This window comes from Falco peregrinus, chromosome 5 (assembly GCF_023634155.1).
Source record: "Falco peregrinus isolate bFalPer1 chromosome 5, bFalPer1.pri, whole genome shotgun sequence".
NCBI classification, from domain to species: Eukaryota; Metazoa; Chordata; class Aves; order Falconiformes; family Falconidae; genus Falco; species Falco peregrinus.
This window is the reverse complement of record NC_073725.1, coordinates 28,422,866-28,450,089: the sequence shown is the minus strand read 5'-3', so window position 1 is coordinate 28,450,089 and position 27,224 is coordinate 28,422,866. Positions and strand designations below refer to the sequence as shown.

At 36.6% G+C, this 27,224-nt stretch overlaps 1 protein-coding gene across 2 annotated transcripts in view; it reads left to right on the top strand.

Annotated features, from left to right (window-relative positions):
- Window positions 1–27,224, top strand: part of CNTNAP2 (contactin associated protein 2) — a 1,162,992-nt gene that overhangs the window by 597,329 nt on the left and 538,439 nt on the right. The window lies entirely within an intron of this gene.

Sequence of the window (27,224 nt, the reverse complement as noted above, 5' to 3'; positions counted from 1 at the left end):
ATAAAAAAATTTCTAGTGAGCAAAAGAGGCTGAGTTCCTTTTAGCTCTGCTTTCATATGGACCCTGTGAAATTGCTGTGGTCTAAAGTCCCTCACAAATACCAAAATATGTATCCCTAGCTTGTGTGTCTGTGTACGCTAATAAAGCACAGGGCTTGCCAATCAAGGGTATTATAGGACTCTGAAATGTCTGTAAGTTGTTCAGCAGTGACTTTTCGTCAGAGCTTGGGAAAGCTGGCTTGTAGCTGGGAATGCTTTTCCTCACTCTAAGGGGAGTGACTGAGTTTTTAAAGTGTGTCGTCTCTTTACTCCTTTCAGAGATCTATATTCCCTAAGAAGTCCATATCAATAAATAATCTCATCTAAAGGTGTATCATCTAGCTGGATTTCAAGCTGTAATTTGAAGAAGAGATTAAGATAAATGCTATTAAAAGATAAAAGATAAATTCATGCACATTTTAATATTTGACACAAGATTGATTTTTTTAATCTGTTTTATCATTTAGTTCAAAAACATTATTCTGAATACTAAACATAATTTTTGCACAAATGATCAAGGCAATCCATAACTGTGTCTTCCACAACACATTTACAAAGCTTTCATGTTTATGTATGACTCCTGAAAAGGGGTTTGAACAGGAGGAGAAAGGAGTTTTCAAACATTGGTGAGCTTTGGATAAATGATTTCATTGATTTGCTTGTTCACATAGCAGATGAATAAATTGGCCTTTGAACAAAATTGATATTTATCTCCCTGTGTTTAATTTAATGGATAAATGTATCAACATCAGCAAGAATCTCCTGTCTTTCATAAACTTTTTCATAGATATGTTGTATTGAAGAGAAATCTGTTTGTATTGGTTTTACTAAAAGGTATTTTTTATTTTCAAGATTTCAGTGAATGCTTTGAAAAGCAATTTACAGTAATATATAGCAAATTATAATCAAGAAATAGAAATGGATCATAGGAAGAAGAGTCAACATCAAATATCTTTTACTGTCCAGTTCTTTAACGACATCTTTAATTTAAAAAATTACACTATTTTTAAATGGTATTAAACTCTTCCTCTTGATGTTTAAAATTTACATGACTAATTTCAGCTGCTGCAAAATCTATTGTTTCTCATACCATTATCCATCTGATAGAAAAATACTTACAAATACCCAAATACAGATTGACAAATCACACTTCAGCTGAGCTGTAGGCAATTAGAAATCCTGAACTGGGGTAGAAAGTATTTTGGAAGATCAGTCACTTTTTTTCTCCTTAGTAGTTCTGGATATGCCCTGCTACTTTATAGCTAGATTTATAGTGCTAGAATGTAACACATAGAAAGAAGCGATTTCTATGATAATAGTTGCTTAAACATATGGAAACTCATGGTTCAAATTCTTGGAGTAGGAACTGTAATTTTTTTAAGTCTTGATGGGATTAAAAATGTATTCTAATAAGCCTTTCCTCAAGTATTTCTATATACAAATCAAAAGAAGCTTTTGCTGTCATTGGCAATACATCTTATGTTTATTTGGAATATTTCCTTGTTATTTGTCATTGCTGGTCATTTCACAAGCAAATTCATGTTTTTAAAAACAAAATTTCAACAAAAAATACATTATTTATACTGGATTCATTGCAGATATATGTAAATATGAATAACTATTGCTTTGCAGTGAATCTGTGTTAGTTAATGGAGGCAATATGAGAAACTTTTTGGCTACACTCCACACCCCCTTAGGAAAGTCTGAGCTGGAATTGTGAAGTTTTACATATAAAGGGTGAGAATTCCATGATTTTTTGGGGTAAAAAGTCAGTTAAAAGAGTTACAAGGGAAGTATGTAACCAACTTTAAGTAAACTAAGAAATAAACAAATAGGACAGAACCTGAGTGCTTCACTAGTTTGGCTTCAACTCAGTAGTTAATATCAAATAATTTTGGATAAAGATAATTCAATGTATGCAGTATTTCCTGTTTCATGGAACATATATTATTCCTTACAGTTATATTTTTTTTTCATACTAGAAATAGTACATGGAAAGGGAACAACACCTGAAAGGGAAAACTGGTCACAAACTCTGACTGGCTGTTCCTGGTTGGTTTGCACCAAAAATAACAGCCAAGATTTTTAAAAGTTACATCTTTGTGAAAAGAAAGATGGCTACAAAAGTAAAAAAAAGAGAATGATAATGTTTAATGAGTGAGAGCAGATACTTAGTTCTTCAAGGTTTCTGGACTAAAAATTCTAGGAACTTTATGCTTTTGCATCTCTTGCAGAGATGGGTCTGCAGCCACTAGGGAGCTCTGCTTGAAGAATTACCCCACCTCACTGTGATTTCTGATCCTTCGGTCTAAGGAGGGTGTAAATTTTCAGAAGTTCTAAACATTTCAAAAGGAATAGGAACGAGAGGTGTTCTTGACCCAACAAAAAAATTATTGGAAGCTGGTGCTTTAAATCTTCTTGTTAAAAGTAATCAAAGTTTTAGGGCGTATATTGCAATTTACCTTCTTGTACAGGAAAGGCTGTTATTTAAGAACTTTGCCCTGGATGGAAGCTTTAAGCTTTTTCTTAAAATTACCAATCTATTCACAACTGTTATTTTAAAAGGCTTCCACAGATATTAATGAATCAATAAACCCCCCACATATCCCAAGGGTTTGGTTGGGTCTTTGAGAGGTTGTTTTTGGGGTGTTTTTTTTGTTTGTTTTATTTTTCTATTTCACTTAAGGAATTACAAGCATGTAGCACTCAGGAGGAGGGAGACTAAAATTTTAAGGGGAGAGAAGTCCCCAGGTGAGAGTGGTCGGGTAAGGCAAATACAGCTATAGTTAAAATCAGGAGTCACGCACAAGGAATAGGTAGCTGTGGACTGACATTCCCAGCTCCTGAGCAGTCTGTAGAATAATTGTAAGAAATGAGCAGATTTTCTTTTTTCTTGCACTGTAAGGCGACAGGAAGGTTGATGTTCTTCATTTTTGACAAGCTTACCACTTAACCTGTTTACCTCCTTATTTGGTGTCTGATTCTGTCAAATCATGTATGTTTGCCTTATAAGAAAACGTTATAGGACTCTTTATAGTAATTACACAAGGAGTATTTTTTATCGAATAGAGAGAATTCTGTATTTTACAAGTATTAATAGTAGCTCCTGTAGAGATAGCTATTGAGATTACAACACTGTGTATTTCAGAGCATGTGTTATGTTACTGGTGAGAGTCACCTTTCAGGGAACACTTTGGCAAGGTAAAAAGAATAGGCAGCATGTTTTAAAAAAGTCAGGAAACCATAGAGTATTTGAGAATATTTTGAATTATGTGATGGTTAGAGATGAAAGGAACATTACATTACTAATTCATGGCGGCTGTTTCATAATGAATTGAATAATTGGATTTATTCTTATGAAGTCAGTGATGGGTATAGACATTGTTACATTTATATGTCATTACATACAGGACAAGTCATAAATACCCTTTGCTATTGGAACGAAGCCAAACCACAATTCTGATATCCCTTTAAAATATTAAAAATATTTAAAATGTGAAGAGCCATTGCATATTTACAAAATATGGAAAAATTAAATGTCTATTCTTTTTGTAAGCAAAGATTCCTGTGCTAGCTGACTTGCACTTGAGGATCCATCTGATTTATGTCTTATTTGCAGTATCCTCAGTGAAAAAGGAATACATATCTGAAATCCCTCCTCATGTTGAGTAGGATTTCTGGTCAGGTACTTTCCAGAAAATCCCATGTCAATGTGAAATTTAATTTTGCAAATTAAGGTTCCATTATATAATCTAACACCTAAGGCACCTAAATCACATGGGGGAACTGAAAACAACTATTAAAATTGTTAAAAATATATCCTAGCATACAAACAGAAATAATCAAGGATCTAATTTGGCTTCTCAGGGTACATATGTATATGCAAATACAGCCTGCCTGTAATCACTGGTGCAATTGCTAGTGGGTAGATGTCTAAAACAAAACTGTTAGGCACCAGTGACTCTATTAAGAAGCTAATCGCCTGTAAATGGGTGCAGAAAAGCTGTTATGACAGGACAGCAGAACCAATCCTCTCACTGAATTCTTGTGACAATGGGACAAATGGAAATTTTCTCAAGTGTTACGCAAAGAAAAAATTCCATGTCATCACGTACATGTCATCAAACCAACAAGCATAAATTCAGAAAAAGTAACTTGATGGTTTTGTCTTATTTTGAAGACCTAATCCTATAAAATTCCAAAATACAGCTGACTAAGAACTCCCTGGAATTTGCGCCATGCTGTATCTGTCAATGCAGAAAGGGCAACCAAACTCAAGTTTAAATTCTCTTTTAGTTAACCAAGCTGCTCCATGTATTTATTGGACCGGAACCCATTTATGGCACTTATTTCACCATCTTGGAGGCATATTTGTGTAATACTTCCTGGGGTAACTGCATGTTTTGTCAATACTTTTAACTCATTTCGTATTTGATATCTTCATTACTAAAAACAGTGGAAAAATGTGAACATCAACATAATCATGAAAACAGATTTGGGAACTGGATACATCTAGGGGGACTGAATGCATACTGAGCTGTTTTGCCCTTAATTAGGTTTCCACCAGCATTAGCACTTATTACGACAAAGTAATACACAACCATTACTTGGTTGGCCTGCAAATTTCAGGTTTTCCTTGGGTTGTGGCAGGGGTCCTCAAACTATGGCCCACGGGCTGGATACAACCCCCCAGGGTCCTCAATCCGGCCCCCGGTATTTACAGAACCCCCCTGCCGGGGGTTGGGGGGGGAAACCAAGCAGCCGCAGATGACTGCCTGCCACTTCATCCGCGTGCTGGCCCCCTGGTTAAAAAGTTTGAGGACCCCTGGGTTGTGGTGTTTGTGGTCCCATTGCACCAATCAACGTGAGGGTGACACCAAAAAGTCAGGAAAGCTTGACTTTTTTCAAAAAACATGGGTAGCTTGACATTCTACCCATGTTCTACTTGCACTGCTGTCTAGACACACTTCAAAAGTATGGTGACAGTATATAATCTCTTGAAGAGTAAGCTAAGGAAAAAAAACATAAGAGTAAAGGTAACCTGCAGCATAAATAACAGAAAGATGCATAAGGTAGCAGTTAGTAAAATAACTAGTTTAATGCTGCCAGTGTTTCAGCCTGCTGATTTATGGCATCACCCAAAGAAAGTTATATAAAGATGGACAAATATATGATGTGATGCCTTAGCAATATGGGGTGATTGCAAAGGAAGGCAATCCACAAAAAAAGGGATTTGTTGATGGTTTTCCTAGCATCCTTGCATAGCTTTGGAAGGTCGATCACTCCCAAGACCGATAGGTACTGGCTTATTTCCTGAGTGCTGTCATCTTAATACAGGTTAACAGAATCTATGATTGCTTCTTATTGCAAAATTATTTTAACTGTTATTGCAAAACATTATTTTAGGGTGGTTGTTTTAGGACAGAAGCTTGTGGGTTTGGGATTTTTCAACAGCTGAGAATTGTAATAAAAAAGATACATTAATATACAAGATAGCAGGCTTACAAATATAGTAAATTATATGTTTGCGTAAACCCATACAAATCAGAGATGTAAAAGGTCTATTAATTTGCAGTCAGCTGAATTCCCCATTTATGGCAGCATTTTTCCCTGTAGTGTATTTTTCTGAGCTTTGTTGGACTCCGTTTTAAATGACCCCTGCAGCTGGTCTTTTACAGCTACCCAGGGGAGATTTCCAAGGTCACAGGTTGGGAAATTTCAGAGTAATGTGTTTATAACAATTTTGATGGAACTAATAATGTATTCAGTACGTTCTTTAAGGTTAATTACTTGATAGTTGATGTACACTTAAGGACTGAAGTAGGCAGTTATTCTGGATTCACTTGAGATTGTTACAAGAGAAGGGCAAAAGATCAAGAGATTCATGGGATCTTGCATTCTTATTAATTTTTCATGGTAATAATTCTTTTTATAATCTTTTAAATATATGATCATTATAATATATCCACAAAAGGCTCAATATTAACATAATACTTTTTTTTTGCACAGGCAAATTTATGATTCTGCTCATTGAATACAGAAATAGAAATGGGCTGTGTCGATAGGGTAGCCCTCAGTAACAGAGGATAATAGGTTTAAATCTCTCAGATTTCTGGTATTAGTTTAGCAAGCTACTTTTCTTCCCTGCCCATCATTTTCCCAGCTCTGTTCTAAACTGATGGAAAAGACAGATAAATATGTTGGCTAGAGGATTTGTGCTAAGCTGCTCTTGTGCATCTAACAGCCCGTAAACAGCCTGAGTTAGCCAAGTTAGAAGCTCTTCAGACAGAATGCCTGACATCCAACCGCAAGCTTGGTTGTACATAAATATGTAGTTTGAGAGGGGCAAAATACAACCATCACTAAATTTTTATAAGAATAAATTCCTTAATGGTAGCAAAGTACTTTGAAAGCCTCAGATTTCAAAGGTCTTGAAAATGCTATATGTGTAATACAGTATTTAAACATATGGGGATATATAACTTAGAATTGTTTACGTTGCAGAGACAAAATATGCTCTTTAGATACTAGACATTCACTTTATAGCTTCCTGGGTGATCTTGGGTAAATGATACTGGTTAAAACGAGAGTGAGATGACTCCAGTTCACGCACAATAGCCAAAGTCCTAGTCAAAATCTACATTTCTACCAAAATCTGTGAAATTCCATGAAATATACTTAGCATCCAGTAGACCAAAGTCAATCCAAGGTTTGAAATGTGCTAGAATGAAGAACCAGTCTTTATGGGGTTGGGGCCATAGAGCATAAGAAAAGATGGTATTTTCATTACCACAATAATGACAAACAATTGCATTGCTCCCTATGACCTAGAAATAATGTCACTCTTCTCGATATGAGAAGCCAGTGCTTCTGTTCCTTTTCTAAGTTGTCGGTGTTTTTTTGGTTTTGGTTTGGTTTGGTTTTTTTGGTTTTTTTTTTGGTTTGGTTTTTCTTTTTTAAGTGCTTTAATCCATAACCTGCAGGCTGGAGGTTAGTGATAGTTGATACATCCTGTCTACAGTCAGCTGTTTCTGTTTCTTAGTGGCACTTTTATTTATACTTGCTAATTCAGAATGCATATAAATTGTGATTTTGTTCTAAGATGCTTGAACTGTCTTTCAGTTCCTTTGTAATTTCAATTATTTTCCTTTGATCTTCCCTAGTCAAATGCTTCAGCCTGCAGTTTCACACTGGTTCTAGCTGTCACAACCCTGGCAAATGGCAAAGCTCTGGCAATGTGTAGAGCTAACATCTGTTCATTTATCTGCATTTAAAAGGGCACAAATAATACAGGTTTCAGATGTTTCAAACTCGGTGTAGGAATACATTATTCCTTCACTAACAGTGATATAATTTGCAAACACAGTCTTCCTAGTGAAAAAGCCTTTTTTTTTTTCTTTTTCAGTGTTTTGTCTGACAGTTTACCTTTGCTGTTCTGGATATGCTGCTTTTTCTGATAATCACATTAATGTTTTAATAATATTTTTAATGTTATAAATTTTTTAAGTTTTTTTTTTTTTAATATTGCAATGCTATTAAAATATTAGAGTTTAAATGTTTTAACTATAATACACTGCTTAATTGTTAAGTAACAGTCTGGAAGTGTCAGTGACATTCCAGCATAAAATCATTTCAGATGAATTTCAGCTTTTTATTTAACTCTAATCGTTATTAACAGTCATATTCTCAATGCCCTTGAGATCAGCAGGTAATGGGATATCCAGTGGCTCTAGGTGGTCCTGCTTGAACAGGGGGTTGGACCAGATGACCTCCAGAGGTCCCTTCCAACTTCAACCCTTCTGTGATTTTGTAATACACTGAAACATGCAACTGTCAAAATTAGTTGATTTTGGCCAGTAAGAAAGTTGAAAACCAAGAAATACTAACAGCAATTGTGTGAGCAGCTCACAAAGGGAAGCGGAACTGCTGACAGCGATATAGAATATTTTCTCATCCGAAATCTAATGGGCCAAACTGAAAAGTATTCAAATCAGTAAATACAGGAGAGAGAGAAAAGGGAGGTGAGACAGATCTTGCTCTACTTTTGCATTTCAGTTTGAATCTACACTTTGCTTTTTTGCTGTTGCAGCAACTTTTTTTGTTAGGCTTTCTATACATTCACTAAGACCGTACCTGTATAGTACCAGGCCCTCTGCAGAGCTACTGCTTCAAGTAAACTGCAAAGGAAACAACTCTTTTATTTGAGTTCCTGGTTGCAGGTCTTACACAATACATATCCTCAGCTACAGCCTTTATAATGTGAAGGCTCCTGTACTTTTATATTGCATTAATCAGAAAAGGTAGCCAGCCATTACACTATATAGCATAACTTGTTCAGGTTGCAGAAACAGGTACAATCACACTATGTAGGCTGTGGATAGGCTGGGCCTGAGTCTCAAAGACAAAGGTCTGAAACTTGCTAAGTGTCTGAAATAGAATTGCTAAAGAACCCCAGTTACTATTAGAGCTCACCTAATAGCTTGTGAAAGCTTATGGTACAAGGTACAGTGTTGGGGTGTGCTGTAGCATGTGATCTGGGAGACTGAAAGGCTAGGGGGTTTTGTGTCACTGGTAGGACTAGAAAGGCTCTGGTCACTGCAAAATGTCCTCCTTTACTGTGTTTGGGCCTCTTTCCATTTGTTTTGTTCACCAGTCACCTGGAGAAACAAGCTTCTACCTTGGTTGCCAACAGATGGTTCAGTCATCTAAATCATTATTTTAAACCTTCCATTGTTATGAAATGCCATCCGTTCTTCTACTGCTATACATATATTTTGTGATCATGGGACATGAGTTTCATAATAAGTATGAAAAAAGAAAGCCACATAAATCTCTCACCTTTCTTCTGCTTGCTAACTAAATATCAATGTTCAGTACATACTGAAAAGATGTATTTAATTGCAACTTGACAGAAGAATCCATTAAATTATTGACTTCTTATTGATCATAGTTTATAAAAATAGATCACAAGCTTAAAGTAACTTGCTAATAATCAATATCTCAATGCAGTGCTGGAAATCTTATTTTTTCATTCCAATCTGATTGGAGGACGGTTTAGGATTTGATTGTTTTTTGAGGTAGGAATGTGTTTTTACATAAATACTGAAGCCCAACTAAATTACTCAAATAAGTGTTTCACTAGAAAAAAGATAAAATACTGGTCTTAACTGATGCCTTGACAGAACTGTAGAAGGGGTGAATGTGAGGTAAGGGGAAAAAGCAGATAACTATGATATGGTATGAGAGCTTTGCCTTTAGATTTGTATTTGTTTAATGATAGCTTTTGTACACATATATGCTCCTTCTCTGCATTGTGTTTTATTTATTTTGTCTATTTAATTGAATTAATTAATTCTTCAGAATTTACCAAGAGTAGCTACCAAAATGGAAGGTTAGATAGGTTTTTAACATGCTATAAGGCTAATACATGCTCAGGTCTAGCAAAAATAAATCATAATAAATGTGGCTCTTCCACAGTTTTAGTTATTTTCTAACTAAATAGAGGGTTAGGAGATTGCTAAGACACTCTAGCAACCTGGTCATACTTGTCAGTCATTAATTACTTGGAATAAGGAACACCAATTGTGATCTGTATTTAAAATTTAAAACTTCACAAATTATTCTAGCCCGATTAAAACACCATAACTCTCCCTGGAGCTAATTTGCATTTATTCTTTGTGCTATGAACCAATTTTTGGTGAAGGAAGGAGGAGACAGAAAATGTAAAGAATGCAGCTATTTAAATTCTTGAGAAATCCCACGTCCTTGATCACAGCAGAGGAGAAAAAGTAAACTGCCAGTAATTTAAATATGATAATTTCTGTCATAACTTGACAGCAGATGTGAACAAAAGAGGCACGAAATAGATGAAGACAGAGGAAAACTGAGAGCACAGAAGCTAGTGTATGCAGGGCTGCATAATGTCCGTTGAAGCAACGTGACTTTGCTTGGTTTCTATAAATGCTCTACAGCTAAATGAATGTAAGTCAGACTTTTTTTGGCAGGCAGTATTCTTTTTTACTTGGCTCATAAATGAACACAGGATCAAAGAAGATATTTTTTTTTTCATCCACATAGCAAGATCATTTAATCAGTTCTTTAGACTGAAGATACACCTTCCTACAAACACATGCTACAAAACAGGTTAGGGAGAGGAAGGCCCAACTGTATAAAGAAAAAAGGCACTGTGGCCAACTGCAACAGTAAGCTTGCTAACTTAAGTATTCTCTGTATCCTATTTAAGATACTTGTTATGGACTAGGAGTGCTGGGCCATGAGCTGTAACGGAGATACATCTGTAAGTGGCTGTGTGTCTGTGTATCCTTGCACTGTACAGCTCAGCTCAGGTCCTAAAAAAACCAGTGTGCTTTAATGAAGACAATTTTTAAGCCCTGTTATATGAGTAAAAAGAAGCAGGGGGAGTTGACCGGTTTTGATTGTTATACTTGTTAAGTACTATCATTATTTTGTGACAAAGTGGTGGGGGAGAGCTGTAGTTATAACTAGTACTAGTTTATTACAACATTTATCATAAACAAATTACTGCTTCTGTCCTTAGGCCATGGTTTAAATTCTGAACTCATGTTTCTTACAAGCAGCAAATTCTCATTTTAAAATGGTCTGTGATAAAGGCTTGGTGTATTTTCCTCCCTCTGAAAATGCAGATGTTCATATTTAAACAAGTTACAATGTGAGCTACACCTACAGAACATATTAAGTGCATGTTTGGGAGGAAGAGAGGGGATGGGAAAGGATATGTTCCCAATGTTCCGCAGCATTGATGCACGTTACATATGCCTACCAGTTTCCTCCTGCACTTCCACTCCCTGCATATCCATGGCCATTTCCTCTCATTCCTGGCCTTACTGTTCTTAACAGCCCGTTTTTACTGCTGTCCCCACCAGCCAAGTGGCACCTGTGGATGTCTGTGGAGAGCAATTTAGGCAAGGAACAACCAGTACAGCCTCTTGGCCCACTGTCTGATCAGCAGAGAAGATTAATGAGAAAATACAACAAAACTGGCATCTCATGCCCTTGTCATAGTTGATATGAAATTTGAGAAATGACCCATCGTATGCAATATACAGTTACCCTGATTTCTACACTGCTATTGATTTAGGCCTTTACTGTCTGAAATTTTCCATGGATCATATGTATGCTTCTAAATGATCATTTTAACCCGTTAACTGTGCTTACTCATTTTAATATGCTATATGCTTAGTCCCATAATGTTGCGTCCTCTGAATTCCTCAGTTTAACCCAAATTATCTTGATGAAGTTTTCCCCATTGTCTGTTAAATCCCTTTGAACAATTTCTCCGGATTTGTGATAGGAAAAGCCATTAAATAAAACAAATACCAACAGCATGAAAGCAAGCTCATGGGCATAAACCAGCTGGGAAGTTCTTAAGGAGTGCTGCTGTAGGTGTGCATCATACTTAATTCATAGATAAGGACGTATCTCATTGGAGGTTTGGTTTCAACATGTTTCTGGTGACAGTTAACATTGGAATAGCCTTTAGACTTACAAGATGAGTTAACCACCACTGAAAAAAAGATTCAGAGCAAGTTATTTGAGCTGTATATGCTTTGTATCTTGGGTCTCTGCCTATGGCCCCAGCCGGTGGAAACCTTTATGTAGGCCTTGTGTTAAAAATATACTCTGCAGATTACATCCTCACTGCCACATCTTATTCCTGCTTACTTTGATATACTTGTGTGTAATGGTGCTGTATTTAAAGTGGAAAAACAGGGGGGTTTACTATTTAAGGTGTGCTTATTTTGACTCAGTATCAATAACTGTAGTCTTGTTATTTCAGGACCATCCAGATCAAAGATTTTCAGATGACTGACTTTGCCTCTATTTTTTGCCTTATAATTCCCAAACTGATTTATATGATCATTTCGGAAAACACTAACGTGCTTTCTTGCAAATGCTAGGCCTGTAGAACTTTGGGTTTTTAATATACTTTATATTCCCCTACCTTTCCTTGTAGATGCATATACATCCCGCACAGTTATCCAGTATGTGCATTGTGTTCACAACTGTTATCAATGTTTGGAAATGCCAAACATTCTAGATATTAGAAATAAAATCCAGGATTCTCCCAACATTGCTGTGTGATACTTGGCCTATGAAAAGTCAGTTTGACGGGGGCCAAGAACTGTTGTAACATTAATAAACCATCACTCGTGCTATTAACATGGGCTCTCAGGTTTTAACTCAGAAGCCTACTGCTTAATTTTGGATTTGAAAACTCACAAGGGAGGAAAGGTTTGAAGTTGAATTGAGATCTGCAATTTGCCTGTCAGGACATTACCTCCCATATTCACATTAAGGAACTGCCGATTCTTTTGACTTAGAAGTTTAATGGCTCAGGATGTTTAATTTGCTGTCAGCAGGACAACAATGAATATGCTCATTCTATATGGCTGCAGTTGAAAAACAACAACAACAAAAAAAAAGAGCATCAGAATTTAAACTGTTATCCAGATTAAATTATTATCACTTTTTCTCTGAGTCAACTTCCAAATTTTCCATGAAAACATAAGCTTTATTGTGCTTTCTCAGTGTTAGACCTGAACAGCTTTATCATAACTAACCTCATAAATTCAGCAGAAGTAACTTCCCCCGAAGTATGACATTTCTATGGAAACCTGGAGAAAGTTCCTTCTTCTGCTTAGAAGTGCCTTTTATTTGAATGAACTGGAGATTCCTACAGCATGGTAAAGTAAAAACAAATGTAACAGTACAAAGACCTGAATGGCATGAAGACTGACTGAGCTTGATTCAAACTATAAGCCTAAAATTATTATGTGAAGCTGAAATGGCTTTCCTGTTGCCATGTTTTAAAAGAATGAAAGCAAGAACTAAGAACTTTGTGTGTGTCCTGATCTTCTGTAGTGCCGAGAAAATCATAAGTCCTTAGTAAATGAGTAACAATAATTACCAGCCTTCTGTAGTAAATCAACAATTAACTACCAGTTTGACAGGTCATAGAAGTTTAAAAAGAAGTTAGCAAATACAGAACAAGGTTTATCAAGCTGCCTTTAATTTCTGTATTGTTTAACCCAATCCTAAGCAAAGTAGCATGGAAAGTTTTTTATAAACAGCTGGTTAAATTATTTTGCACTAAACAACTTAACATGCAATGTATAGATGAATTATTTTGGTAAAAGTGTCATTTGAAGTTTTTTCTTCTACTGGTATTCCTGCCAGTAAGCGATAAGGAACAATCCGTAATGAAATTTGATTTCTACTTATCATGCTTCAAAATCTCAGATGTAGCTTTATTATATTTTTCATCAAACTAAAAGTAAAACAACATTGGTTACACAACCAAATTTTCAACAACATTTTGTTTAAAAATCCATTTCCAGATGGTTTCTGTGATAGGAAGGCAAGACATGCATGAAACAACAGATTTACTATGGTAAATATGTTTATTTACTTAGTATGCATTTATAAATTTATTGTGGATTTTTAGGACAATTGCAAAGCTGTTGTTGTTTTATAACATATTTTGTTGTTGAAGTTGTTTTGTGTCAGTGATGTACAAGTGGAACGAGCAGACAAATTTATGTAAATGTAAATAGGCAGAGTTTTGAGTGTGTAACATTTTCTGTAAGTATCAATTTAAGCGACAAAATGATGTTTGGGTTTTCAGTAGTTCAGAAGATGAATGTATGTAACTTCTTCAATTGTAAAAGGGATATTTTAGAGAAATTTGGTAAGTATTAAACACAGTAAGTGCTCAATAGGACGTTTCATGTTCAAATTATTTGGCTTTTTATTTAATAATTTTTGTAGCAACTTTCCTGTGGTAGTTACATTAAAAAGTAGCCTCATTTTAGATAATAATTCAAGTTTTTGGATTTTTTTCCTCATTTGTCAATAGAACACCAAATGACAACACTATAGTACGCTATTTATCAAAAGTGACATCATTTTTGAAACAGAGGCATTTCTTCCCATGCTGGCATTTCAAGAATGACAGCAAAACAAATAGCTGTAGTAAATTTTTTATAAGGTGTGTATACTCTACATAAGGGCTCCAACTTAAAAAGAAATAGTTAACAGTCCTTCACTGGTCTCTAGGCCACCAGCATGGGTACAGTTGTCAGCACCAGCACATATTCCTGTTACAAACAAAAAGTTGTGCTCAGCCATGTTTAACTGCAGTGTCACAAGGCCTTTAACAATAGTGAACGGAATTATTTATTACAATTTAGCTTATGAGCTGTGTAGTTCTATGATTTATCTTCATTGAATGCTAGTGACAGCCTCTACTATGCATCAGAATGTTGTTAACCTAAGTAAAGTGTGATGCAAAGATAATACGTTTTCATGATTTATTGACTGTGGGTCCTATAATTACTAATTATGCATATGACAGACCACCTAATGCATAAAATGCAACAGAAAATCTGCAATGAAAAATTATTATAGCAGCACAATTCCTATAAAAAATAAATTTTATAGTGAGAAGTGATATGAAATGTTCTGACCCTAAAAAATTCTCTATTTGCATGGGGGGGGGGGGGGGGGGGCGTGGGGAATGGAGGGAAAAGAAAAAAAATACTCACCATGTTTCTAACCTCTGTGTTTTCCATTGCGATCACACTTGTGATCTAAAAAACAATGACATTATTAAAAGGTGAGTGGACAGCAAAAAAAAAGAACGGAAAAGACATATCAGTTATTGATAATTCCTGAAGTGGTACTTTACTCTTAAGTAGTGGATGATGATTACTGACAAGCATTTAGATTAAACTGCAAAATTCCTAATCTTTGCTAGACGTCACAAAATTTCTGTCATCTTCCTTTATTTTTCTTTCTGATACAATATATCTCTTTTCTTACCTACTACAACAAAGAAAAAAATGCATAAAGTATAAAGCTATTTGTGAAGTAAAAAGCAATAATCAAGTGGCTATTACAACCATGTGTTGAGTAAAGAGCTTAAAAAAATTTAGGGATGTATATTAGTACTTCGCTCTAATAAACTTGAATTATTAGATTCTATCATTATTCCTCCTAATAAAACTGCCTGAAGGAAATAGAACACAAAACAAACTTATTATGAACAACTGTCACATATTAGTTTGAATATTCTGTAGATTAGTTTGAATCTTTCTGTGTCTTCTGTAAAAATTTAAGATTTACAACACCTAATTTAACTGCTCGTCCTTCTACTCATACGAAGATGGAGATCCAAGAATGGAGCTGCATTGCAAGGCAGAAATTTGTTCTAACAGGGGCTGTGGCACAATTATTGCCTTCAGTGATGGTGATTCTGGTTTCTTGTAAACTCAAGGTTCAGTCATTACCTTCAAGGCGTAAGTTACCTCTGGAGACCTTGTAAACCCAATCCACATTCTTCCCTAATTTATATACACACATGCAACTTCCATTAACTGTAAGGGTAACTGCACATGTAAAGCTATTGGCTGTCTTTTAAGTATATATGTTGTGCAATGGAGCCCTAATTATAAAACAAAGCCTACCTTTACAGGTGTAAGCATCTAGGAGTATTTTTGTTTTCTTAGATGCTGTTTATCAAGCTCTGTATTTTTACTTTATGAAGAACCAATATTTTTTAAAAATATATTTTATTAATTACATTCCATGTGCAGTAAGGTTTGATCTTATAAAGAGATACTCTATTTATATGACATAATAGTGGTACATGTATTTCTCACTAGTGAATCTCAGTCTTTTTGTAGAACAAGATCCCCTGTTTTAATTTAGCTTCACATAGAACACAATGGGATAGATTTTTTTTTTTTCCTGGTACAACACCACAGATGTTGAGAGATTATTTCCTTCTCTAGGTCCTTCTGGTGCACCCACTTTACAGAAAAGGTGTATCTGTCCATATTTACTGTCCTAATTCAGGGTCCCATCACATACTTAAACCTGTAAAATATGATAATTAGTATTGATAAACATTTTCTCAGATCATTTTTCAAAGTTTTTATATTTCTGAAAAATACATCTTTGTACGTGTATTTTTAAATCCAAAGCAGAAAATTCTCTTCAGTGCCATAGGTATCCATGCTTTATGCATATGTATAGGAAGACTTCTTCAAAACAGATGTTATGTATACTTCCTTGTAGCACAGGAGCTGATGTTAGTATGATGCTTTGAGTTTTGACAACTATTATGTTGAGGTGAGCATTAGAAATCAGTGCTTGAAGGATAATATCTTAAGTCAGAGTTGTGATGACCACTAGATAGGCAAGAACAAGGCAATTTAAATACAACATAGAGAATCCAGTATTTATAATTTTCCTAGCTATGCCTTTGTTGTTTTAAAGTGTTTTACTCCCGTCATGCACTTCTCCATTAAGTGAGATTTTAAGGGGATTGTAGTGTGAATAAAATTTAGAAAGGGTTATAAAAATACAGTTTTTTCTACTCATACACAAGGGGAGGAAAATACTAAACAAAGGTCAAAGTTACAAAGCAAAAGAATGGACAGTTCAGTTAAATTTACTTCAAGCTTAAGAAGTATTAATTTAATGCACATTGATTCCCTCAATGTCAGAACAGATTCATTAATTATGCGTGCATACAGCATAACTAAATTGAGTTGGGAGCAAATTCTTTTATAATGAAATCTAGTAGCAGTTGTAACTGGGAAAAGCTACTGCCTTTCCATTTACAATGATCTTGATTACCAGAGACTGGTAGGTGTGAGAGATACTGCAGCTCATCTAAGCCAGCTCCCTGAATAGTTACTATTTTTCCATATGCTGGCTTAAATTCTCAGTTGGTATGGATGCCCTTAGGTTCGGGACTTCAGCAGAGGTGTTTTACTTAGATAACTGTTGCAATTACCTCTCCAGTAGTATTAACCTCAGCTGAACCCACTTTAGCTCAAGGACAAAGACATATTTGTGTGGATCTTTAATATTTTTTTTTTTTTTTTGAGGCACATAATTTTAAAGTTGGATTGAAAATATCACAATTTCAGATCCCTTAATCCCTCTGTTACTAACTAGCAGATAGAGGTATGACACACGTGTGAGGTACATATCACTGTGACATCGTGACAGCTTTCCCAGTCCCCTGCCAGTCATATTGACGGGGCTGTTCTATTCCTGGCTCTCCTTCATTATAGCTGGTGGACTCAGCCTGGATTTCAAAGGTAACACTTCCAGCACTCAGCACTGTAGCAGTGCTCAGCTCTGATCTCACTGCTGAGCTGAATGATCCATGAATGCATGCCGGTATTTGAAAGAATTGCCTTTCCTCTCTCGTCAGGTGTGGGCTGGGGTCATTCCTCATATTCTAGGCATCTGGGGAACCTTTACAGAAATTCAGGGTTCATCTAACAACACTGTGGTAAGGAGCGGAAAAATAAGATGATGTATATTTGAAGAATAGATGGTTTGATATCTTTTCAAAGGTATAAGGTTTAGTTATTTAAACTACCCATTCCTCTTTGAAAACCCCTAGGGAAAGGTGCAGATAAGAGAAAATGCTGCTGTATTGAACTGGTTGGGAAACAGAGGGGCTGAAGACATTTTCAAGTTTCTTTACATCTTAGAACTTCTTTTATACAGAAAGGTTGTTTTCATTAGAAACTTCCTTCTAAATGAACACATGAAATAAATCTAGGACAGAGTTCTTAGTACATGCTTTCTTAACATTGAGGTATAACTTGCATTGTCCAAGACCAGTCTGTGAATGACAATATTCAGTAAAATGCAAGGCAGCCCTGCAATGCCAGCCTATTAATTGTGTTTTTATGTTTTTTTTAGAAAACCACTTCCTAAGGTCTAAATATTTTTATTGTGGTTTCCTTTGAGACAGAATATATTTTCTAATATATGTGCATAGGCTACTGTGCCCTTAACAGAGAAAACATAATGTATTAAAAAAGTATTTTTAGTTAAGTGGATCATTTGAAGTGATCATTATATTAAGATCTGACTCTGGTTCACTGAAGAATTTTTTTTCCCCTGTTGGTTTTCTGGTTTTGAAAAACATGCACCTAATTAACACAAATGAAAAATTAATCTGTGCCAGCAAATAACATGCAAATGCTGGAGCAAATATATTCTGGGGACAGGGAGATGCCACTTAAACTTTTCCCTTGCAGTAGATCTAATACCCCGCAAAGTGCCATGGCGGGGCAGTGTTTTGTCACTGTTTTCCTTAAGGCTAACAGGCTGCTTTTATTCAAATCAAATCCCAATGTCCTCAGCAAATGCTTTCACCTTTGTAGACCTGGCTATGTCTGTGGTGGCAATCAGTGCAGCACGATAGGAGTGGATCTGCAGAGCAGAACAGTTCATGCTGAGACCTGAAAGTCCATGTAAAGTCATTTGCACATTTGAGATTGGAGCTTGTTAGTTTGGACTCGATTTTATCTGAAGGAAATACCTCAGGCATTGAGACGGATCCTAATACAAAGGAAGGTCCACTATGTGTTACAGTTACAAGATTGACTTTATACACACACTCCAGCAACAAACTGAAAACTAAATGTAGTTTACATGTAAACCTCTAATTCCTCTTCTGTAGGTGTTTGGTTTATGCACCAAAACTGCCTTTTGCTGCGTGGAGCCCACTGGTTTTGTTAATGGCTGCAGAACTGGTCTAAAGCAAGGTTCAGTCCAGCCTCAGCGTGTCACACTAACAGGGTGTCAACCACAGCACGGACAGTCATTCAAAGGAAATCAGTTCTTAGATGGAGCACTGTTTGGTTCTGGCAGTGAAGTATTCCAAGTTTAAAGAATAAATGATTTAATGTAGTTTGAGTTTAATGAAAAATAGATCATGAAGAAACACTAATCAGTTGGCCATTGGTATTTGCTAGACAGTGTCCACATTTAGGTTTGTTTTTTTTTTGTCTGGTCAGGAGAGGTTAGTTGGCTTTTTCTACAGTTTGTGCCTCTGCGACAGAGGCAAAGGTTCAGCTAAATCCTTGTAAAAAGTGCTAAATTCTGTTTAGAAGTGCAATGTTTCTACTATTTATTGCATGAGGCATATGTACAATGAAGATAAAATCATAAAAAGGATTTTTGTATAATAGAATTAAGACATGAAAAGGGCTGCTATGTGAATTTCCTTTCAGAAAAACTTGTCCCTAGAGCTATGTACATCTTCTAAACAGGAGCATAATGAAGGTGTTACAGGTGCTGATTTAAAAGTATTGCCAAATGAACGACATAAAGCTATTTTAGTATACCACAGGTAAGGTGATAAAGCTCGATCACCTCTTCCCCCATCATATGCTTCAAGCTCTTAATCATGCATTGATGACTACTAGAAAATGTGCATCAAAAGAAGTTTTTGAATGTCTGAGGCATATTTAGGCCCCAATTTGGCAGAATACTTCAACATGTGCACAGCTTTTATACCTTTGAGTGATCTCCTACTAAAGCATTTTTTAAACGTTCTCGTTGATTCAGAGCCATAGCTAGGAAGCTTGTCTCAGGCACTTCAACAAACTTAGATTTTATTTTTGCTGTTGGTCAGAAAAAGTCAATTTACCTTTAGTCACATTTTTTTTTCTGCTTTTTGTACCTCCTTTTTCTTACCAACGTAAGACTCTGCACCAGGTTCTGGTTTGTAATTAAGTATTCTGTTTAAGCTAAAGTGAAAGTGTTCAAGTTGGGCAATCTAGGGAAATAAGAATTACGCTATGCTCCTTTTCACGGAATACTTCAGTGTTACAAAATGAAAAGTTACAGATTCACAGATTCACTTTCCTCCCCTGTCTGGAATATCTAGTTGGTTTTGGTGGGGTCTTTTTTGGTGGTTTTGTTTTGTTTTGTTTTGTTTTAATGTATTATTTATCCAGCATAAATGTGCAAAGAATAGGCACTACCTCTGTCATGCTTTTGTAGGTATCTGAACTTAATTAGTCCAAGGATAACACTGAGTAGGTTACCTGTTGCATTATTTTCATAATTTAGCCTTCTAAATAATAAATATACAGTAAATATTATAAATAATTGTAGTGATTCAGAAGGGCTTCAAATTCAAAAAAGCCTCCCTCAAAAAAAGCTAAAGAAATATTTTTAATATAGATAAATGTGACTGAATAATGGTCATAACATAAATTCCTTTACATTTCCTAAGATTAAAAGTTTTTAGTTAGCTCACATAAATCAAAATATTAAAATGCTGAGTATATAAAAATAATAATTCGGTACAGAAAGGTATAAATCAGGTGACCATAAAAGCTATAAAATGAATTCTCAGCTTTACGAGTATATTGCTGTTTCTAAGATGTACTATTTTTTATAATTCACAAGAAAAAAAAAAGAATATAGAAATATAAGCCCTTTTCTAGAAAAAAAATGGAGGTTTCTTATATTAAATGTGTATGTAGGATAAAGAGTAGTTAAATTAACAGTTTCGGTAATGATTATTGGAATAATTTGGAACAAAAGTAGATCAAATTTTGCATTAGCATGTTTGTGGTTTTAAGTAAAGTAAGTTGATTGTCTTCTATGTACTCTTAGAGGTAGATAACTTTTCAAGTCTAAAAGACGATGATACGTTATCTGGATACAGGCCACAATGCTGTATGGTAATTACATACAGTTTTGTCAGTTGAAAACCAGATAAAGCAAGATGCTGATCGGGAAATAGTTTTGAGGAAGTTAGGAACAGTTATACTAAGTAATTGATGTGCAGCCACAGTCTTATTTCTTAGTAAAGATTAATCCTGGAGCTGTTCATTGATATGATAATTATTGAGCATGTACAAAATCCTGAGCAATTTCAGGACATCGGACCATATTATGAGAGCCAACACTTTCTGACTTGATATGGACTGGAACAGAGGAAGAGGGCAATGGAAAAATGTGTATTCATTCATTAACAAGCCAAAACACATATAGAGATTCCAGTTACCAGGTGTATATATTTTCATGTCTAAGGCACAATAACTTTTTTTTTTCCCCTTGAGAATAAAGAATGTGAGAATAGCAGTGAGAGGAGAGGAAAAAGCCCATGCCTGAAAAGCTAAAATTGTTTCAGCACTTGCATGAGATTCTACAAGTGTCTAAGCTTAGAATTATTTTTGCTGTCATTCTAGTGCAAAGTCCTTCATCTGGTTTTATTAGTTTTCCTTAAAAGACAGAACAAAGAAATCATGAGTTTGACCATTATTTGCCTGGTTTATGGTCCATTCCATTGAAATCACCAGTAGTCAAGTCCTTTATAAGAACAGGTTTGACTATTCTAAAGCGTCTGCAGCATTGTAGTTATAGGTATTTGCTGTATTTTCAGTTTACTGCACAATGGTATTAACTACGGAAATAGGAAAATTACCTACTTTGTTGGGGGTGGTGTTACTAGTTTATTGTTTGTTGTTGTTTTTTTTTTTAAATACATCCTATATATATAAGGCTAAAGATGTATTTAAAGCTACATGGTCATATTTTTCTTCTGGCAATAACTTGCAGATAACTCAGTCTAAAATATCAACAGTGGGCAAAATGTTGGCATGTTTCCAACTACTTACCTTAAATAGAACCTCAGGCTTAAACATGAGGGCTAAATTTGTCATAACTGGTTTTTTTTGTTGTTGTTGGAGAACAGGGATTTCCATCATTACAGTTCCTTCAAGGACTGCATTTGCAAATGTCTAAGCTTACTGTTCAGATGGATAGGTGAAAAATGAATAAACCTAAAAGTGAAAAGGACTTTTCTGAATCATAAATCCTGAAACAGATTATATAGTTTGATGGCTCATTGCATAAACTGCCTAAAATGTTACTATAGGAAAAGCTGCGATTTTGCTTTTCCAGTTTAAAAATATAATTAGCTAAACACAGAAAAGCATGGCTATTTCAATTACATCCTGGTGATTTTTTTAATTATTATTCTGGTTGAATATTAATGGTGTGAATACAGCTGAATGTTTCAAACAAAATATTGTTGGGCTCGTTTCCTTTATAGTCAGAAACCCTGGTGCAAAATTGTACTGAATTAGTGAGGGATTAGGCAGGAACAGCAACTACACCCCCACCCTTAGCAGAAACATGGTGCTGGGGGGCTGCAGTGAAAGCAGTGACAAACCAACCTCATCCTCTGCCTGCAGCCGCAGACAAGGTGGGTCATGCCATCAGCAGAGAGACTTTGATTGAGGTTCTGGATTCCTGGATTACAGGGAATACAGACAGTCATGGCTGAATACCAAGGAAAGCCTCCTTGCTCCCAGCATCTCTGAGGCTTGTCTGCTCCCTGTTTCTGCTCTGGAGTGTCCCCATCCTGAATATTGAGGGTTTCATCTCCTAATAAGAATATACAAGAAACTACAATATAAAATATTAACTACAACAATAGGAACGGAAGACTAGTATGCAGCCACATAGCCTGACATTGTACCAGTGCTTCATGGAGTGCTTATGACACTTTTCTTTCCCTGTTTTTTTCTTTATTACTTTAACTGACTTTTGGGTTACAGTATACCAAAATTACGATAAATTTCTGTTCTAAGGTAGCCGTCGTTATGTTGTTGAATTAAAAAGAATTTTGTCCAGGTGTATCAGCAGACTGTATAATCTGGCACTTGTTAATAGCCACTGCATGGGCCAGTAGCTTTTACAGGAAGATTTTTTTTTGCACAAAATTAACTGTAGAATGTGAGATTTTTGCTACTATAGCTGCCTTCTTCAAGGCATAACTCAACCAGATGTTATCTAAGTCCTCCATTATATATAAAACTCTTGTACTTTTTTGGCATTCATTAATCTAGTCTTTCTTCCATGTCTGTAATAAGCAAAACATCTGTTTCTTCTTGTTCAATCAAAGTGCCTACCTCAAGAGTCCTACTTTTAAAATAATGTCATTTAAATAGAAATCCTAGATAGGAAGAATGCATTTGATTAACATATTTAATTTGCATATGAAACCAGCTTTTCCAGAACTCTGCAGGGAATTTGTAGTGGCAGCAGTATGTTTCCTTTTCTTCTCAACTTGTATACCAGAAACTTACGTAATTTATTTGCATTCTTTTTTTGTTACTGTATCAGCTCAGATGGCAGAGATTATACTGCAATGAGAAATCATCATTGTGTGTTGTTCATTCTAAACTTTCCAGATGAAAATTCTTTTAATAGAAAGAGCTGTATTCTACTCTTGAATCTTGGCTTACAGAAAGTTCTCAGTTAGCTTGAGTTCTTTTAAGTCCAAGCAGAAATTATTCCTCAATATATATGAGGCACACAGTAAAACATTACAACAAAAATAGCTCATGCAGCTGTACAAACTTATCCCCTATGGGAGAATATACCATGTACCCCCAAAAAAATTTAAGTCCCCACAACAGAGCATTATCACATTAAGAAAGAAGGGTTGACACTACCGCCTCTAAAACACATATAAATAAAAAGCAGATAAAAACAGTGGCAAAGATAAAAGGTGCTTTTAGTTACACCACTGGGGAGCACAATTCTGTAAAGACAATAGTGAGTGCAGGCTGAATGTTAGTGAGCAATCCTCATTAGCATTCACAGGTGAACTCACTGTAGAAATGGAGCAGTAAAAAGTTTTCTAAGCAAAGGTAAAAATTGCACTTGAATTTTTGTGGCAACTCTGAGCCAGAGCAGTTGGGAATGTTACTGCCGTACTGCAAAACTCCTTAAGGATGGTTAATACATGTAGCTAAGAAGATGAGAGCGTTAACTTGTGATAGTTTTGTAGTCAATACAGTGAAGAGTTCATAAAGCAGAAACGGTGGGGTCTTTCAGGGACTGACAGGAACCATGGCAACTTACAGGGACAATTATTTTTAATACAGGGAAAATACCAGGCAAATCCATCATGCCTCTAGCAAGCAGCTTACAAACAGCAACGCACCTTCTTAGTATATTTTGCTATATGTTGTGCAACAAATGCATGGAATTACTTTTTGTTGGTAACCTGCAGCTCTTCTCATGCTCGGATTTCTATTTGGTCTGCTCAGCAGATCCACCTTCTTCGCTGATCAACCTTCCCTCCACCTGCTTCTTGTCCTGAGTCATTGCAATATTCAGCTTTTCAGTGTGGTGATGGTGAACTTGGGGTGTTTTCCTTTCACTGCACACTAGGAGAGCATATCACAGATGACAGCTAGAAGTAACTGTGTACTCATTAGACTAGCATATTGTGCACCACTTTCACTTGTTAATTCAGCTGATAGCATCACCTGTTCCTGTGCTTTAAGAAAGAATGTTTTGGCTCTTTGCAAGATGTGCAAAAATCCATGTTGAGTTGGACAAATAGTATCAATAAAAAGTTTAGAGAGACTCCAATCCACAAATTGGTTGTAATGGAAACATTGCTTTTCTTTTTCTTTCTCCCGCCCCCCCCTCCCCCTTTTTTTTTTTTTTAATTCTTCCACTATTTAGGCTACTTGGTCAGGGAGAAGCTAGCTGAATTAATTTTTCTCTTTTTGTACATCTAGTGTTTCCTAGCTGAACTCTGATAAAGACTGGTTAGGGAGTAAAGCTTGCAGCAGTAATAGCTACATAGTTTGATGTATGAGAATGTCTCTTTAGCCTGCATACGTGGTTCCAGTCCCTGTTCTAGTGTTATTTAAAATACGTTGTGCAGGAACAACACGTCTATTGCAACTACTCTGTTTTGTGTGTACTGAGCAGACTCAAGTGTGCAGTCAAAAAATACAGATTAAAATAACTGAAGTATTTTTCACCTCCTGCAATATTCAATTTAAATGACTTTTCTCATTAGTACTCTTAGTTCGTTCTTTTATGGAAGAGTATCTTCAACAGGTGAGGGTGGCAAAGTAAGTGAACTTCCAATTTCGTGGCGTAATCAGCTGTCTTTAGCTCTGTCAGCTGTTGTGGTGGGGTTGCCTTGGCCAGCTAGCGGCCACTGGCCCAGGCATGCTCTCACTCCCCCTCCTCACCAGACAAGGGGAGAAAATAAGACTGGAGCAAGGGAAACATGGGGATCACGTAACAATTCTTACTGGAAGCAAAATAGCTTGGGGAGAATTAATATATTGCCAATTAAAATAGATTTAGGTCATGAGAAACAGACAGTAATGAAAAGAACACCTTTCCTCCTTCCTCCCCCAAGCTCAGCTTCAGTTCCTCACTTCCAACTCCTACACCCGAGCAGGGTAGAGGCAAAGGGGGGGGTCACAGCCGCCCCTCTTTGCTGTTCCTGCCCTCTCACACCGTCCCCCTGCTCCACCAGGGGCTCCCTGCAGCCCCCCAGGAGATGTGCCCCTGCCCCGCCGGCGGCTCTGCGGGGGAACCCCTGCGGGGGAACCCCTGCGGCGGGGACGGCGGAGCCCCCGTCCCGCTCCCCCCCGCTCCCATCAGCGCCGGCCCCGCCTCAGCCGCGCTGCTCCCGCGCTGTTCCCGCGCTGCGCCCGCCGGAGCCGCGGCAGCCCCCGCGTCCTCTCTCACAGGGGCCGCCAGGCCAGCAGACATCCCTGCTGGCGTCTCAGCTCCTGCACCGGAAGTTTTATCTGTGTGTTTCTAATCATACTCTGATTTAAAGCGGCTAGAAGGTTTTGTCTATTTATCGAATGATCTCGAAAAATTCTGTCAGAGCACGAGGAGGAGCGGTCTTGAACTTTAGTGCTGTGAAACCTTTGAGAGAGACGTTCACCACGTAACCCCATCAGACCCCGCTGCAAATTCAATCCAGGAGCAAGGGGAAACCAGTGACATTTCTGCCGGTGGGTGGGCATGTGGGGCAGAACCCCCTTGAGGTCTGGCACCATCTCTCTAGTCACGGTTGGTTAAGGTTAGTTGGTTGGTGAAAGTTGGTTGAAGAAGGTTGGTTAAGATGATCAACCTTCCCACCACCTGCTTCTTGCCTAGAGCCCCGTGGTGGTTCCTCAGTGCCCCCTTCCCACAGCAGGTGCCAGTCACGCTCTGGCACCAGCGGCTCACGCCAGCATTTTTGTCCCTCCTGCTTTAGTAGCCTAGTTTTTATTTTGTCCAGAAGTCGCTAGTCATTCATACTCAGTTCAAGTCAATACTGAATACTTCAATAAAAAAAATGGAAATATATTTTTAATCTTAGGTCGCCTCAGGCTGGAAAACTAGGATTTTATGTAAGTTCTGACAAGCTTTGGTTGTAGTTACACATGCAGTAACAATTTTGGTTTGGAGCTCTGTAGAAAGGTGTGTCTTCCTTTCCTTTCTGAGTTTATTGTCAGTAGAAAATAATTTTATCTGCGTTGTAATTATGTGGTTTTCTGTTTTTAATTTGTTTGCCAAATGTAATGAAAATTTAAAAAGAGCTTGCAAACAGAAAATTTCTCATGTGTAGTGGGTAAGGTCTTTCATCTATTCTTACGCTAGATTGAACAAGCTTTGGTAGAAACATTTCTTACTGATAACATTTTTGAGAGGTTTCTGCCACTGTTATTCACACTACTGAATATTCCAAGGTATTCTCCAAGGTAACTCCATGTTATTTCAGTAGTTGATCATGTATCTTGAATGAATGTGTGGAAGGATTGGGAAAAAAATATGCATTACATGTTTATCTCTTTGCCATGAATATAATTCCTTGTTCATAAAAGGTAACATTCTTTTGAATGTTTTGAAAGTTGATCTTCCTTTCTATTTCTGCTAATATAGTGCATCCCACTCAATTTTAGAAACAGTTTATTGCATTTTGTTATGGCTTATTTTGGCAGATGATATTTTTCAAAGGTGACTTAGTACCTTTGTCTAGGTGGAGGAAACATCACTTGTAAGAGGTGCTACAACTTGGAATTTCCTTTTACTAGAGTGTTTGCTACTTACTTGCTGACCCATCAAAACCATCCTGCCATGGTAATGACCAGAACAAACTAGTACTCTTTTGTAGTTCTTCAATGACAGCTTAACGTGCCAGGCAAACTGGCTTCCTGCCAGCTGCTGGAAACAATATAAAAAGTATATAAATTCTGTGGGGTTTCTAAAACATGGGAATGAATGAAAAGTTCCATGAGCTTCACTGTAGTCAGTGTTGGGAAGATGATGCTCTCCTAAGATGGCATAATTTATAACCAGACATTTTCTGGTGCTTTTCTGTCAATGTCTTCATGTTCTGTGACTAGCCCCACATCCCAGTGATAGGATTAGCTGTTAACTCACCTCCCATGTGAGCCTTTCCCCCTCCTGTTTTATTTTTCCCTTTTCTTGGAAACTATCTAGCTTTTGAAAGGCAGCAATCATGAGTTAATGTGCTCTTTGGGATTGTTA